Here is a 17,582-nt window from a genome sequence, read left to right as displayed (position 1 = left end):
GCCCACCTAAACGTAGGCGAACTGGTCCTCACAATGACAAGTCTGTAATCTGTAAGTCTTGAAATTTTAGGTTTTTTCAACTTTTATCATTGTTTGGGTGCTCCATAACATCAAAGTGTTATGGTTTGAATTTAACCATGATATATGTATAACCAAAATATGTTTTTTCCTCAAAGTGAATCATGATGATTCAATTTCAGATTTAATCTTATGTATCATTCTCTTTAGCGTAGGAGGGTGTATGTTACTCTTAAACTTTGCTAAAGAATAGGTTTGGAGATCGAGCATAGTCAATAATGGATCATAGAGGGGGCTTATGCACTTGTTAATGCATAGATTACATCTCCATTATATTGGAGGAATTTTATTGATCTATTTAACTTCTTTACTCAAAAGAGTAGCCTATCCGAGTCATCGATTTATCATTCCGAATCATAGTATTGTCAGAGAATACAATTCACTATTTCGACTCATGAGATGTGCTACATCATTAGAAGTGATACATAAGAACTCTTTCACAATGAGTTTGTAGGTGATAAATAATGTTGGCACAAAAATTGCCTTCAATTAGCTTATCGTCTCACCAATATTTATGTATGGTATTGTTGTAAATTCATCAACGTACACAACTACTATGACCAAAACCATTTCATAGGTTTAATTGCTCTCTTGATGCATAAAAACATGTGACTTGAATCATAACGTCATAAGGCATATAAACCTGAGCACTAAACCACTCTTTGATTCTTTTGTGATGATCTCATTATCGTAATCACAATGGATTAAAAATTAAATCCATCAATTAGCTATGCACTCAACATCTTTTTAACATATTCATAAATAAGAATATATAGACAAGTAGTCTTAGGTCAAAACATATTAACATCATAACATAAAGCTCGAGAAGTGAACTGATATAGTCCCAAATGGCCGCGTAACATTATTTAAGGATTTTGACATGTAAATATCATGTATAGACACCATATATCCAAATACAAGGACCAGTGTTGCCTAGGCATACCCAAAGAGGGTTGCCGGCGTAAAAAAAAAGAGCCAAAAAAAGGCTAGGAGTTCGTGAGGAGGCCATGCGGGGGGGGCTTACAGGGGCTGTCAGATGTGCCTGGGGGGCCGAGACAAGAGCTCGGCCAATTTTTGATGCCATTAGAGGTAAAATAGAGCGGCGGACAGAATATTTTGGAGATTCGAACTTGCGAACCTGTTATAGTTTGTCACTCCCATAATCTTGTACGAGCGTTAGTTTAATTTGAACTTATAATCCATGTAATATTGAGAATATATTCTCATGTTCTTCCATATAATGAGTGTATTGTTTTAAGAACTTCTCATATCTCACTCTTGTATATTTTGACCATAATGTTTTTGTCTATCAATGAAACGATGTTGCACCAAAAGAAATTAATCTAGACTAGGTGCATAAACACATCCAACATGAATATGCCAAATTTCATGCGCATGTTGCGGTTAACAAGAGGGAAAATTCATTAGTATCAATACGATACAACTTCCAAGTATTGAATTTGAGGTCAAGTCACATAGTATGGTAACTCAATTCAATAAATCGTGACAAATTTCGTCACAATGGTATAAGTGACAATTTTCGTGACAAACCAATGGTATAAGACAATTTCGGTTGCAAACCGATGTTTGTCCTTTTTTTTTACATGTAGCTACACACAACAGCTATGAATGGTAACAGCGGCACTCCCAGCCGCTCTTAAAACTTGGTACCATGGGAATCATATCTCTTTATACCTCCCAAGAAGCGAAAGAATCGGGTTGAAAAGGAAATGGAGGTTGAAAATCCCCGATGAAAGACAAAATTCATATGAATTGAAATTGCATGAAAGCAATAACGCTAATTAAAACATACTTGGTTATTTACCAAATAAACAACATATAAATTGCTCTTTCTTGATTCTACAATCATGCTCAATTCTACATTTCCACGAATATGCGGTGAAGTGACTCTCACAATTGCATTTTGTATCGTCACGCGATTAATTCATGGAAAACAAAATCATATGGTTAGTTAAAATTACCATATATTCGAACTTATTGATTTACCATTAAAATTGTGTAAATCAGTAAATTGTTAAACTGTAAATATGATTTACATTACGGTAAGTATCAAACAAATTACCGTTGACTTTTGACCATAAGAGGTAAAATCCTATTTGTCGTGGTCCAGTCGAAGACGACCGCTCGGTCGGGTCGACAAAACCAGGTAGACTGAGTTTGCAGGCTTGCACCTGAGGAGATGGCCGCTAGGACATGCGTGGGCCACGGTCAAGATTATTGGATATCGACAAGGACAAAACGTTGCAGGTCGTTGGAGCGATGGCCGAAACAGAGATACCCCGGGTTTCTGGGTTGCTCATGCGTTGGTTCTTGGACGGAAGTCGCTACGGCGGTCCAAATTTGGAGAATCCTGAGTTGGATCTCAGGGACAAGGCGGTGGCCCTGACTTTGGGGCGGCGTCGATGCCTGGATGCGTGCACAAGTCTGAGTTGCCGGATCCCCTGGAGAACGCCGCCAGTGCAAATCGGAGAAGTCGAGGGTGCCTAGAGCAATATTCTGGGTGCCCTAGGTCAAATTCGATTTCTGAAAGAAAAAAAATTTCTTTCTGTCAGAGTTGTTTTTGACTTTTCATTATTTTTTTCATCTTCTTCTATCGAATTATTTTCATGATAGAAGGAATTTTTTTCAATCATCTTTTGCCGAATTTATTTCATGGCAGAAGAATATTTTTCTTCTTCATAAATTAGGGTTCTTGGTTATCAAGCACATAGTTAGAACTACGTGTTGATAACGTGTTACAGAAGAATGTAATGCACATCATAATAGGGAGAAACATCATCTTTATTCATGGATTTATCAATGATAAGAGCACTTTGTGTGACGTTCTTAACATGTTTTTACCTTCATTTGTACTTTTAGCTCTCATTGTTGTACTATTCAGTCATTAAGTCGTAGTAAGAGTCTTGGGCGGCATTGGATGTATTTTTGTGCTTACATGAGTTAAAAACGCAGAATTGGTCTAAAGTCTTAGTTGGAGTAGGAATCCTTGTAGGACTAGGAAACCTAGTTGGATTAGTAGTCTTCATCTTTCTACATTTTGATCGCATTTGTGATATTTTGAGAGTCCTTCTTGCATAAAGAATCCTTATTAGACTAAGAAACGTATCATTTGGGATAGTCCTACTTGATCTGAAACTCTTTTTTGCGAAATTTTCTTAAATGAACTTTCATGTTATAGTAACTTTCTTATTCTAGTAAGTTTCCTTTTTGCAAATTAGAAACCTTCATAATCTAGATGAGCTCATATATTACATTTGTCTTTTTAAGACAACAATTGTCTAGATTATGACATAATTTTCTAAACTAATTATCTCTTACTTATGATTTCATTTTCTTATTTTCAGATTGGATTTAAGAGATAATACTAGAGAAAATAAAGGAGAGTCTTGCTTACAAGGAGAATTACTCACGGCTTGGGAAATATAGTGTAACAAGGAGAAACCATACACATGGAGACAAGTCATGCAACAATTAAATATAAGAGATAATTAAAGAAAAAGAGATGGAGCTAAGTCATGTAACAATTAAATAGAAGATGATCATTAAGGGAATAAAGCATGGTATTATAATAGGAATGAAGATGCAACATCAAAGAAAGAAACCAAACCGTGCATCTTATATATACACGATTTCAACTCATCTCCATATCACTTCTCCTTTGCATTCAAAAGCCAATTTTTTGTCAATATACTACCTCAAACATTTTTCACCAAAACAGCAAGCCGTTCTCCCCCATATACCAATTTCATCTCCACCTAAATCACCATTGAAGACACACCTCCAAGGTTTCTACAACGTATGATTCTCGCAACTCATCTCCATGACTTTGTTAGTTTTTGATTTTCTACAATACTTGGTCTATGAAAATTGTAATATAATGTTTTTGTGGGATTATTGTTTTGTATTAAGAATCGAAATTTTCAGATTAATCTATTGGATTTTTGGTTCTTTGTCGAATTAATGGTTACCTATAATTATTGAGTTTGTATTTCTATTGTTGTGTTCTAATCATCTTTCTCATACTTTTAGATAATGTTCAGATATGTGCATATGAATTTAGTGCTTGGATGCATTCCCTAAGATTGTGTTTGAGTGCTATATTCATCAACCATATTGACACAAATCAAATCATGGCCTCAGTAGGTTCGATTTGTGTTGATTAAAATTGGTAAAAATTCTGGAAATTTGCATGTGAAACCATGGTGGGTGACGCCATACATGAAACATGTCTCCAACAAAGATTTGATGCTTAAATGTAATCTTGTTTGATTTCTACTCTAAGTGTTATTGAATTCGATTGCATGCAAATTTAGATTAGGCCCTAAGTCAATCTATATGTTAATTGAAATCTTGCACGATTAGATGATCTCCTAAGGCTCTAATTGTATTGGTGTCTAAAAAGTATGTAATTGGTCGAATTAGAATGCATGATAGGTTCGAACTTGTAATTATGTGGTGTACTGGTAAATTTGGTTTAAGTTTGTTAAAGAGAAGTCGATCATGTAAATAATAATTTAGGTTTTATTTTAGTAGTTAATAATCAATCTCAAACCCCTCATTATTTGTTAACACTAAAAATTTAGAGTTCCCTTCAATTCCTCGGAAAGAACGATCACTGCTTATTTTATACTAACAATGATGTTTTACAGGGTTTATTTTAGACGTTTTAACCAACGATCTATCACTGCCTGCCGAGCCTTGAGAAATCCCTCGAACCTAGCCTGGTAAGACCCGTCCTTGATCATGTTGAGAACGGCTTCTTGGCTATAGAGATTCTGAAAAAATGGCTCCTGATCAGTTTCGTTGGTCCACGCAAAGTTCATTAGTCAAGCGCTTACTCTGTTGAACCAATAAATTAGTGTTGCATGAAAGTGATGAAACTAAAGCTTCTGCTTGATGTATCCTCTTCCGCCCCCCGTGATTGTCAAATCATCTTCCATTTCCATAGCCAATTATGTATGAGAAATCATGGATATAATCAATTCATATAGGTTAAGCAGGACAATTATATCAATTCTACCTCAAGTATTATATGTTAAAGACGAATATGTACGTATATAGATATGAGAATAAATTGTTTTTTTAATTTAGAATTACTGATTTTGTCATATATGGAAGTAACATTAACATGGAACACTCTCTAGGCTTCGAAACAATTGAACTATGTGAGCCAAATAAGAAAAACATATCTAACTCAATGCTACAAACTATCAATGAGAAGACACCAAAACCAATAACCAAATGTCCAAATCAACCAAATGTGAGATTACTCACTTATTATCTCGTTAGGGCCATCATACTCAAAAGAGGTAACCTAGCAAGATCTAAAGAAACCACCCGTCATCTAGGGGATCCCCTCAACAGGGATCGCAACAACAACATCATCGGGGGAACCTTCATGCTCTATCCAATTGACTAATTCAATTACCAGAGGAGTCGCCTCCTTATTCTCCAACGTAGTAGCTAACAAAGCCCAATTGAGCGCTATGTGCCAAACCCAAGCCCATATCCACCTGCTAAGGACACCCCGAGGAAGGGGTACCCACACCGTAGATATGCAGAACTTGGTTAACGTGCGCACCACCACCAACCTCGTTATCTCCCTGGTCACAACCTCCTGAAATGGCCTAATCTCTGATAGCCAAGACGATATGAGACATGATCTAAAGCATGAGGATTGGAGACGAGGAATCACAACACCAGGGATGTTGTCCTCATCAACGTCCCATGCCCGATAAGGGGACTGAAAGACCCAGACTCCCAGTGTAGAAACCATCACGAGACAAGACAAAGACTTGCCCCCCACCACCACTAACCCAAGACCTCCAGAAGAAAGAAGGAGAAAAAAAGACGACGAGAAACTCGCCAATTGCTAAAACCTGAGGATGATAAATCTCTCCACCACCATAGGGTTCCTCTAATTGATGAAGAAAACTTGGAAAACCAGTTTTTCCGGCCAAGGATGCGAAGCTACGGACACAAAACCCTAGGGGGTGCGGCGCTCTCATAGCTCTCTTTCAACTAGACTTATTGAATAAATTGTTAAATTGATTAAATACGTATATATTATGAAACAACTTCGTCCTAATCAATAAAAACTAAAAAGATATACGCTTGTTCCCGTACCTAGGGTTTTGTGGATATGCGGCGGCGGACTTCGTCTCTCTGCCTGCGGGGGTCACTTGTGCAATCGTCCTCTTCTGGGAGGGTGGTGAGTCTCGGCGAGGAGTACAACTCTTGGACATATCTTTGATCCAAGTGTTAGGCGGCGATGTAGGAGGCCTGTTTTGGGTTTCATAGTTGTATTCCGGCAAGATTTTGTGGCATGTGTTCCTTGATCTGTGCAAGAGATAAAGAGCGGGAGTCCGGTATCAGAGTTTCTCTGTCGTAGGCGAGTGTTGCTGATTTGTTTGGACTGCTAGAGCAGCAGCGTCCTAAGCGGCAGTGGCGCTTCGAGTCTTCTTACAGGGTTTGTCATGGCCTACAAGCCAGCAAAGCCATTGGATTGAGGTGGTGATGATAACCCATGAAAGCCCGGAATCCAGCCAGATTGCTTGCAAGTGAGGAAGGGATGAGGATTATGGGCCTTAGTCTTTTGGGCTGGTTATGCCTAATGGGTTGAGACTGATCATCCTTTTTCCTTTTCCTTTTCTCATGTGGGTTTTGATTTGAGTTTGGTTTTTCACAGGGAAAGACCCTCCTCAAATCCTAAATTAGATTTTGCGGAGTTACATTTTTACTTTGCATTTGGATTATAATTATGTCCACTTGTTTTGGACGTTTTTTTGTTTTGAACTTTGAATTGTATTTTTTTTCGTTATATTATGCCTAGTTGGTTAGTGTCTGCTTAGAGGTGGCTTGTCACCCGTATGCATGATCATTGTGATCGTTAATAAGCCTTGAGCTTGGATTGGCTTTATGCCAAGTGAATTTGTTTCACTGTTTAAAAAAATTATGAAACAGCTTCAGTCGTTTGAAGTTGTTGAATCAAGACCATATAGATAAGCGACTTAGTTATGTATGAACTTTTTAAGAACTTTATAATCAAGTACTTGATCATCAACTCAGACACGCACCACTCGACAAACCATGCAAGACCAGATATTCAAACAACAGCAATTACAGAAAATTGAATAAACTAAGATTGGCATAAAAAAAAATTAGATTGTTCAAACGGTTACCTTGTGAGTTGTGACATTGATTGACAATTTGGCATACATTCCGATTAAACAAGGATCAAAATTTGAACAGACCAGAAACAATAGAAATTGTATAACTATGGAGCAATTAACATAGATGGAGATTGTTGAAACAGTATTTACCATACCAATCCGATCGATCTGATGCAGAGAAACCAATCCGTTGCTGCTCCGACAAACCAAACAAAGAAAAAGTACTATGAAAAATGACCAAATCGTAAAGAAGGGAAATGGATCAATGAAAATATGAAGCATAATCTGGACAGTAATTCATTGGCAGACATGTGAAAGGTAATATTTGTAACATCGTTAATCTCATTGAATGGCGCTGAAAATATTATCCGTCAACAAGATAAATAAGAATGATTAGTTTCCATATCAAGCCAAGCTGTGATTCCTCGATAAGTTATTAGGGTTTATGTTCTAGCTCTGAAAGATGTAAATGCAAAAAAATGCAGTGATCGGCAGAAAATTAGGGTTCAATACTCGTTATATATGTCGATGGGAATCAAATCAGAATAAAATCGATCATCTTTAATATTTGAAAGAACTTTCCAGTTTTTCCTTGGACTTCTATAAATAAGCATGATCGATCACAGTCAAAGATTTACCACGTAAAAATATTTACTGTTGCAATATAACAGGCCATAAGAAGTCAATCCATAGTAACCTTCAGGTTAGGGGTTAGCCATTTGTTCATAGTTCTCATTATCAGTTCCAAGTTATACGTACCTGCTCACGTTCGTATCTCATCCTCTCAAGAACGAGTGAAATAGACACTCGTCAGAAATGAACTAGTAAACTGATTAGAATGCAACAAGACCTGTGTATTATTTCATCACCGCGCCGGTTGATCCATTTAGTGCCTATATATCATATTGTATTGACTGTATTAGCGATATTTATTCGATGCATCAAAGTTGTTATGCATAACATGAGAGGTATTGAAGATGATCAATGCTAAAGAATTGAAGAAAGAGTACTAGTACGTTATGGTTTGACCATGAATGAAAAGATTATGGAGAAGTTCTTTATGTGTTTACACTTTACTATTGAGGAAAACATTGTAATTTGCCTTTTTCGGTAATTTTACATTAGTGTTCCGGGAGAATTACTATTCTACCCTTGTGTGTGTTTTAGCCTAATAGGTTTCCTGTTATGAAATAGATTAGCATCTCCGTAATAGATTAGAACTCCGAATCCTACGGGATTGTGGTTTTGTAATGCCTATATATAGGCCCCCATATCATTCAATAATACACAATTATTTCATCATGAAACACGTTATCATGCACGTTGCTCTAAAACCCTGAATTTTTAGAGCCCTAGAAATTTTTTCTCTTCTCCACTGCCGGCCGCCGTCGTCTTCGGCCTCTGGCATCTTCCCGTCGGCGCAGCCCTGCTCGCCGTCGCTGCAGCCCCCCGCATGCAACCCTGCACCCCTGCACGCAGCCCCTGCATCCTACCCCAGCAGCCCCGCACGCTGCCCCTGCACGCACGCACGCAGCCCTGCACGCACGCACGCAGCCCCGCACGCAGCCCTGCACACTGCCCCTGCACGTCCGCACGCTGCCCCTGCACGCACGCACGCAGCCCCGCACGCAGCCCTGCACGCTGCCCCTGCACGCACGCAGCCCCCGCTCGCGAGCCCTGCCTCCTGCCCCGCTGCCCTGCAGCCCCTGCACGCATCCCCCGCAGGCCCGCAGGGTCTCCTCCGCAAAAACAACTTTTCGCCCCGCAAGACCCCGCATCCGAGGATTCAAAATTGCTCCTCCCGCATATATACGCAAGGAACGCGAACTGCACAAGCAAACTCTTCGCTCAAGAGAAGCTACTCCCGTCTTCTCTACCATTTTGGGCCGTTAAACTATTTCTCTTTTTTCCTTTTTCTTTTCCTATTGCTTATTAAATCGTTTATTTGCATGTTTTCGTTTTCTAACTATCACGTGCTTGCATAGGAAAAGTGATCACTCGTCGTACTATGGTGATGACATTCATGCCGAGATGGATGATACTTTTGCCATCTACATACGATTTCGATCATATCCTCCCAAGATTTTTATGTCATCGGACGAAGATCGAAAAAGAATTCAACAAGCAACTTCATGCATGACGATCGATTTGCAGAGCAATTTACTTATATGCGGTCTATTTGGCAGACCAACAAGTATGTTTTTCTTAAAGTTGCTGCTTTTGAAGATATATACATAAATTATCGGGCGCTATTAGCCTTTTTTTTCATGTCTTCTTTTCCGGCCTTTCTTATAACGCCGATGAGACCAAAGAAGGATATGATTCCCATCTTGGTCGACGTTTTTCGTGTGATGGTCCTAGGGGAGTCACGTTATTCTTTAAAAGGAAGATATCGATTTCGTGTGGTCGCCTGAGTTCACCGCTGTTTTGGGTGCGATCATGAGAATTGCCGATATGCATCGATTATTTTGTGACCATATACATCACAACCCTTCTAATTCCGGTTACATACTTGAATAGTTTCGATTATTCGAAACCTATACAACCCTCGTTTCTTATGGATGCGTCGCCATCGCAACTGTTATTTGAATGTTTGAGTTTTCTTAAACCCATGTCTATAAACGATAATCCCAAGGTCTACGTACTCATTTATTTGAGTTGATTCATTACTCTGATGCAACACTATATGCTGACAAAAAGATCCCAAAAATAACACATTCTATGGGACACACTTAAAGTGATTCAATAAACGTCTATGACGTATTACCAGAGTTGACCTTGAAACATGCTCCACATCCGAGAAACACATGTCATTTTTGGCACCTGTATCTATTTCTTGAGGGAATTTTGGAGATGGAAACGTAACATTCTTCCATTCTCAAGTAAGCAGATTTTTGAGCCTCAGGCTAAAGCGCCGCCCAATCCGATATGCAAGATTTTGTTGCTACGGACTTTTGATTAGTCACTCTATTTTGACTATGTCTTCTGCTTACTATTTTTCAAGTATGACGTTGGCATTGCCATGATTATTGCTCGACTTTATCCTAAGTCGTCTATTGGAATTGGAAACTTGTTTGTGTTGTATTAAATATTGGCATATTCTATAAAATTTCTCGTCTTTCTTGGACTCGTGAGAATTTTATTTGCCTTGGCTTAGCATGCATGGTCAACGTTTGCAACTCACGTGGTTTTTAAATTGACCGCTTTTGGGTTACATGGGACCCCAATAGCACTACATTGTGATTTTGAATTTTGAAATTTGGAAAACGGACATCGGAACGTCAAAATTGACGTCGTTTTTCCCAGTTACTGTTCCGGCGTTTCCGGAACATTTTTTGGCGTATTCGCCGCCATCCAGCCATTTTATGGCGTTTCCGGCACCGCCATCCGGTTCCGGACGGCGTTCCCTGTCGGACCTGAAGTTACGGCCTCCATACCGGCCAGGTCCGGCCACCGCCGGCCAGATTTCCGGCAAACGGTGCCGCCGGCTTCCAACGAGTTTTTCTGACGTTTTTTTTCGTCGTTTCTCGTCATTTTTCCGGCATATCTCAGCAGTTCTTGCTGCCATGTTTTTCTAGTCCAAATTTCACCCGGTTTTGAGTTAATTTGACATGGTTTTCCGGTTAATTTTCCGGTTTTCTCCAAGTTGTTTCATAGCTCAAACGATTTTATTATTATTGGTGACCACCCGCACCAATTGGATGGTCTTTACCACCCAAATTGTTTGGTATTCAACTGCTCCAATATCATGTTTTCCAACTCTTGAGTTGAAGAATGTAGTTCTATTGCCATGTGATAGATTCGATGGAATTGTCATTTGTTTCAATCCCCTCTCTTACAATATCCTACGGCGTATTGTGTAGAGAAGTTCACCGCGTCATTGACTCTCTTAATCTTCATTTTGAGAATGTCCCGTCGTGAAATCGAGTGTCTTGCTAATTGCGTAACCACCCACACTGTCCTACGGCGCAGGTAGTTGTTTTACGGATCTCATGTGGAGATTGTGTTCTATATCTTCGTGCCTTGCTAAGTTTTAAAGGTCATACATGCTAATGATGGATTTTCATCTTGATATTTGTGTTAAGAATGGAGAGGAATAAATCTGTCAGATTTCATTGATAGTATCTTTTTCAAGCTTCGACAGTAGCTTTGTTAGCCTGCAGACATCGTTTTGCTTGCCTACAGCAGTAGCTTTATGTAACTCAAGATTCTTTGAATCATGGGTTCGGTTTTACTGTCTTCTCGGTTTTGACATGATCGTTTTTTGGTCATTTTGAACAAGATATGATGATTCGAGTTCTTTGAAATTCACATTATCATCTATTTTTCATGTTCACGAAGCGATTGGAGGACCACCTCACCCATGCTCTACACGGTGAGGCCGAGCCTGCCTATTTCGGCGGCTCCATGGCATTAAGGCCGTCGGTGGCGGCATCCCCTCCTTCACAGGAGCTTGTGATGCCTCCCGTGTTTTCTAATGCCTCCATGGTAATCTCTGATGCTCATCGCTCATTTTGCAAAGCTTGTTCTTTTGCTAGATTTCAAGGATGTCCTTATTTACTAAGACTCCAACCGAGAACATTTCATTCTTACGAAGTATTTAAGGTGACATTAGTGGACCCTATCCTACCGAATGCGGACATTTTTCGGTATTTTTATGGTATAGGTTAAGAGCATCGACGCGTTGGTCACAAGTCGCTTTGCTTTCCACAAGAAACGCTGCATTCGCTAAAGTTTTTAGTTATGATCATCATCCTAAGGGCTCACCACCCTTCCTATCCTCTCAAATCTATTTGAATGGATACCATTGGAGAGTTCACCCCCACGACTTTGATGATTTCGTTTTACATATCTACTGGGATCGTCGTTGAACATATTATTCCTCATGTTCATTCACTGTACGATCTAGCAGAGTTCGGACTTGGTTATGGGTACTAACCTGCCAATTTTTGCATGGAGATATGTAATGATGTTGCATGCAGCGACACTTATTCGTTTCAGACCCACAACTTGCCAAGCGTTTAGTGCGTACCAGATGGTCACTGGATACGGTCCCAACGTTCTTTTCACTAACGCCTATTTGGTTAAAGTTATTTATGTGCCTCTATTGTAGTTATCTCAATGGGTCTACTTGAAACGATTAAGTATTCTGGTTGGTTATGATTTATGAATCACCAACACTTATCCGCTATTTCCAATCTACAACCGTTGATCTCTATCCTGCGATATTAGCAGACGGTCACTTTGATGAGACATACTTCCCGTCGTTAGGGGGAGATATGGAATGCTCCCATTCTGGTTTTAACGCCAGGAATTGACGTGGTATGGCACTATGTCTCATTAAGATCCCGCACTACTCAAAGTGAGTAAATGTGCAACGCATTATCGACCTCCAGAAAGTCAAAAATTCGATGCTCAATGACTTTACCGATATTGCGAAAGTGACGAGATCGCACATAAATGCTGTGATGTGCCGGTAAGGTTGGAACTCTCAAAATATGAGAGAATTTCATATGACCTGGTCCTAGCATCGTACGCTGTGGTGTTGTCGGCGACCGTGGTATTGCACCACAAAACAAGGGCGGCAAACGCAAAGATGGACTAGTAAGGGTCATAGCTTCGGTCTTGGCTCCTGCCTAGATGAGGGGGAGACCATTATTCTCTGGAATCAAAACCAGAAAGAAGCGAAGTGCGTAGGCACAAGTATTTCGCCCATCATCAAGAGATATCCTCTAAACATGTGTATCAACTAAGTTTCTGTGGGACGCTACAGACTCATTTTGTTGATGTTAGAGAAGAATAGAAATCTCACGAATTGATCGTATACAGCGCGTGTGTGTTTAATGTATTGATCTCCCATGATTGATGATGTATTCGCTGATGCTCTTATTCTGTTGTAAAGTAACAACGATGAGCAACTTGACCGAAGTGGAAAGAATCAATACAGGTTGAACTAGACTTGTTATGTTGGTCGTTGTTCGTAAGTGTAATGAGAAAGATGAAGTCATGCGATATATGCAGGACTTATGGCGCAAAGATTGTCTCATTATCCTAGTATTGACTACGATGAGTTATATTCTCTCGTTATGGACATAATTGCTTTCCGCTACTTGATCAGTAGTAGTGTCCATGAAAACTGATTTGCAGCATATGATAGTGGTCATAGAATATCTGTAAAGGGATCTTGACGCAGATATGAGAGTGCCCGAGGGATTTTAAATGCCTCCAAACCACTGAGAGATTATGTAATCAGATTGCGACGTTCGAGAGAACGTAGTACAATCGGTTGCAAGAACTCATACCCATATGTGTTCATATGAAGCTAATTCTTGATTCTCTATTCCGTCTAAGTATAGATGATGAAGAGATTCAATGAGCTATACATTCATACCTGTTACTGTTGTTGGGACACTATTGATTTCATTATGACGTGATTAACTATGCGCCTATGCATTGTCATTGGACTTGCATTGCTTCTTTGACATGGGTTTAGTTCTACACTTAGTGAACCAACACAAATCCTATCCACACCAACGCCGCCAGCAGCTCCAGCACCATCAACGTACGCCTTAGTGTAGCAGTCGACACTGGTAGCGTAGAGGATGCGTACGGTTCCGTCTTGGACCAAAATCAGTCCTTCATTGGTCCATTCCCCCATTCGTTTCGCGAAAGACATATTAAATGTGACAAATCAGAATCTGTCTAGTTTCGTAGGTCAACTTCAACGAGACCTACAGGACAGCTCGCTCGATGAAATATGGTGAAATTGGTACCGTTGGAAAGGTCTATGTGTCTACTTTCCAGGGACACCAACCATGCATTCATAGATATCATATTGAGTGAGTTATGGCCGTTTTAGCAAAGTAGGACAATCCTGTCCGGAAATTTGCAAGTCAGTCAACTTCGACAGAGCATTGTGAACTGCTCCGATTGGATGAGGTTGCGAACCTTATGTCACTGGAAATCCACGGGTGTCTACTTTTCAGAACATTGTACGGTTCACTGATACCTATTTTGACGAAGAAATTATGGCCATTTAAGTGAGTGAAGGTCATTCTACCCGAGAATCTGATTTTCATTGCAAACTCTTATTTTGAGTTGTTATGCAATCTTGTTTCCTAAGATCTAAGTTTGGCTAAGTATAGCATGCATGATCTAAGGATGTGTGGCTAGATTAATGATTAATCATTGGCCCAAGACTACGTTTGAGAAGCATGTAATGAACGTTGTATACATTGTTCTTTGTACTCCATGATTATGGCACTAATCAGGGGGAGTTGTTTCGTAGACTTCAGGGGGAGTCTACCTCACATGATGCTATCAAATGTAAACGGTGCGTTGTGCTCTTTTTCCCTTCGATCAAGCTTTTGTTTTTACCCAAGAGGTTTTTATTTTGCTTGACAAGGTTTTTACCGAGGCAACGATGTGTGCACCATGTAACCTAGGCATGCGACACAAGGGGGAGTGTTCCGGGAGAATTACTATTCTACCCTTGTGTGTGTCTTAGCCTAATAGGTTTCTTGTTAGGAAATAGATTAGCATCTCCGTAATAGATTAGGACTCCGAATCCTACGGGATTGTGGTTTTGTAATGCCTATATATAAGCCTCCATATCATTCAATAATACACAATTATTTCATCCTGAAATAATTAGAATATTATTAAACACTTGTATGCAACTCTTAAAAATTGCCTGAGGACTAGCCGACTAGAGACTCCTCTATCAAATTCACCTCAGAACGTAATTGGAACATTTTGTCCTATTTCTTTTAAATTTTTACTTAACATTAATGTTTTGCTCAGTTGAATAAGGTTGGGCCGTACAATCTCTTGCCATAATATCTCCCCCTCCCCCACCCCTTCCATTTGGACTGGATTGGGCACCACTTCCAAACACATGTTTATTTGAGATCACTCTAACAAAGAGAATTTACAGAGGATATATCGGGAATTAAATTTCAAGAAAATATACGATACTATGTGTAGTAAACCCAAGAAAATAGAGAAAATAAATTTATTGTATCCTTTAATAGAGTTCCATTTTCGTCTTTCTCATTGCCTTTATGCAATTAGGTTATGTAGTTGGGTTACATATGTACCGATCTCTTTATTATGTCACCGCATTTCGAAAACAAATAAATGCATCATTTGTATAGTACTTTTTGTTAAATGATGCTTTGTTGAGCACTTGTTTGTAGAGATTTCTGATATTATTTTAAGTCTTTGAAATCAAAAGTTTAGGTTTTACATCCCCTTTATGTTCGACAGTTTCATTAATGAAGATTTAAGGACAACCATAATGGCTATTTATTCCAAAAAAAAAAAGGATGAGTGGCATAAAAAAATTGAGAAGTTGAGGAATGCTAAATAATGGAGTCAAAAATTTAATAGCGTATGTGGATGCTTAACACACTATGTGCACGTTTGGTATCCAGGATAATTGTGAGTCACTATTTTTAATACTTAGACTACTCTCGCATGAGGAGACTTACTTAGTGCTAGGTTAACCCATGTTTGGTGAGGCAGTACACTCTAAGATAGGAAAAGGAGGTCTTCTCTTTTACCTTCTCTTCTTCTATTCTTGCTCCTCAGTTCTATTCTTCAACACAAGCAACAAAATTAGCTAATTCCAGATTTCCAGATCTATTTTGAGCCTAGCTAATATCGATTCCTAGCCTAACAAACTAGATTTTTTTAGGAACCCAGATTTTTGTAGGATTCACTGAAAAATAAGAAAAGAGAAGAAAATTAAAGAGAACTTGCGAATGTAGTTCTTATGAACAATAACTGAATCCAACAACATATATATGCAATTTACATATGATCTTATTCAACAATCAAGGAGCTATTATGGGTAAATGTTCTATGACAATAATTATAGAATATCATAGAATCTTTCCTTCAATAAAAATAAAAGACCAAGAACAATCGGATTCATATTTTCCAAAATTTCAATGATCCAATTTCAATTCTACAATACCCAGAAGTTATCTTTTCATAATGCAAAATCTCATCAATTCAAATCGAGTTTTGCGATACCTAAAATCCCAATTACCTTCAATCTTCAACTGATTGAAAAATATGGAAGAGATCATTCTATTTTGTGACTAGAAGCTTGATTTCTTAATTTAATTTGAAGGGAGCATTGAATTTTCGAGAGCTATGAGAATTGAGAAGGATGAAAAAGAACAAATAATTGCTCTGATGTGAGAAAGAATGAGACCAGAGAGTTGAGTAAGAGAGAAATGAGAGAACGAGAGAGAAGGGCCTTAGATAAGGTTCAACAAAAGCTCTACCTTAGTTAAGACAAGTCAAGGAGGTGAAATTGAAGACTCGGTGCTATCTTGTGTCATTTAAATTAGCACCGGTTTGCAGAAAAACATCACCCACACTCTTTGCCCAACCTTATTTAAGGCTGTGCGGGCTAGCACGGTGAAACAAACGTGCACTACAAGTGTAAGTGCATCTTGGTGCGTGTAATCCAGACGCTCTCATGATTGATTTTATTTCTTTTAAAATTATTGATCACTGTTAGACGTGCCATGTATCATAAAAACAAAACTAATTCCGTAGTTTCCACTTTCCAGTACACAAATGCGTCCTCGGTCATTTCATCAAAATTATATCTGTGATGGAGCTAGCCAGAGTACAATAAATCAATCATTCCTCTTGAAATTAGAAACTGAATACCGTGTGATCTTACGTAGGAGTACGTGCATATGTTCTTGGCTTCTACCATTCAAACTCTTCAATCGTAGTTTCCGTGGTGCAGATTGCTCAGACAGGTCAACAGTGCATGCATCAATATATATGAAGGCTAGCTAGCTTGATATATATCGTATCTATGTCCTTGTCTAATTAGTGGTACTGCACGCCCATTATTGAACACAAATATGACCATTTTTGTTTCTTTGACTCGATCACATCGAACAAATAATCTCTCGCTACCTTCTCTATCAGATTATATATGCATGCACTTTAATTTGACCTAGCTCCTAATTCGACATACCCTCAAATACAAAAACGGTGGAGTTCCTCACGAATGCGGTTATATATATATATTAGTCCATATTCAGAGTGAAAATTCACTCTGAAAGTTTCAATTTTGACACACTTTTCGGTCAAATTTTTTCACCATAAGCGATTTAATATTTAGATATGCTATTCAAGATCATCTCTATAAAGTTTCATCCAATTTGACAATGATTTGAGCTTTTAAAATTGAGATTTACACGAACGGTTCACGTTGAACAATTTTAATTCATTCATTGATTTAATCTAATTTCAATACCTTAACGATGTTCGAACTAG

This window comes from Argentina anserina, chromosome 5 (genome assembly GCF_933775445.1).
Source record: "Argentina anserina chromosome 5, drPotAnse1.1, whole genome shotgun sequence".
NCBI classification, from domain to species: Eukaryota; Viridiplantae; Streptophyta; class Magnoliopsida; order Rosales; family Rosaceae; genus Argentina; species Argentina anserina.
Note: the sequence above shows the minus strand (reverse complement) of the source record.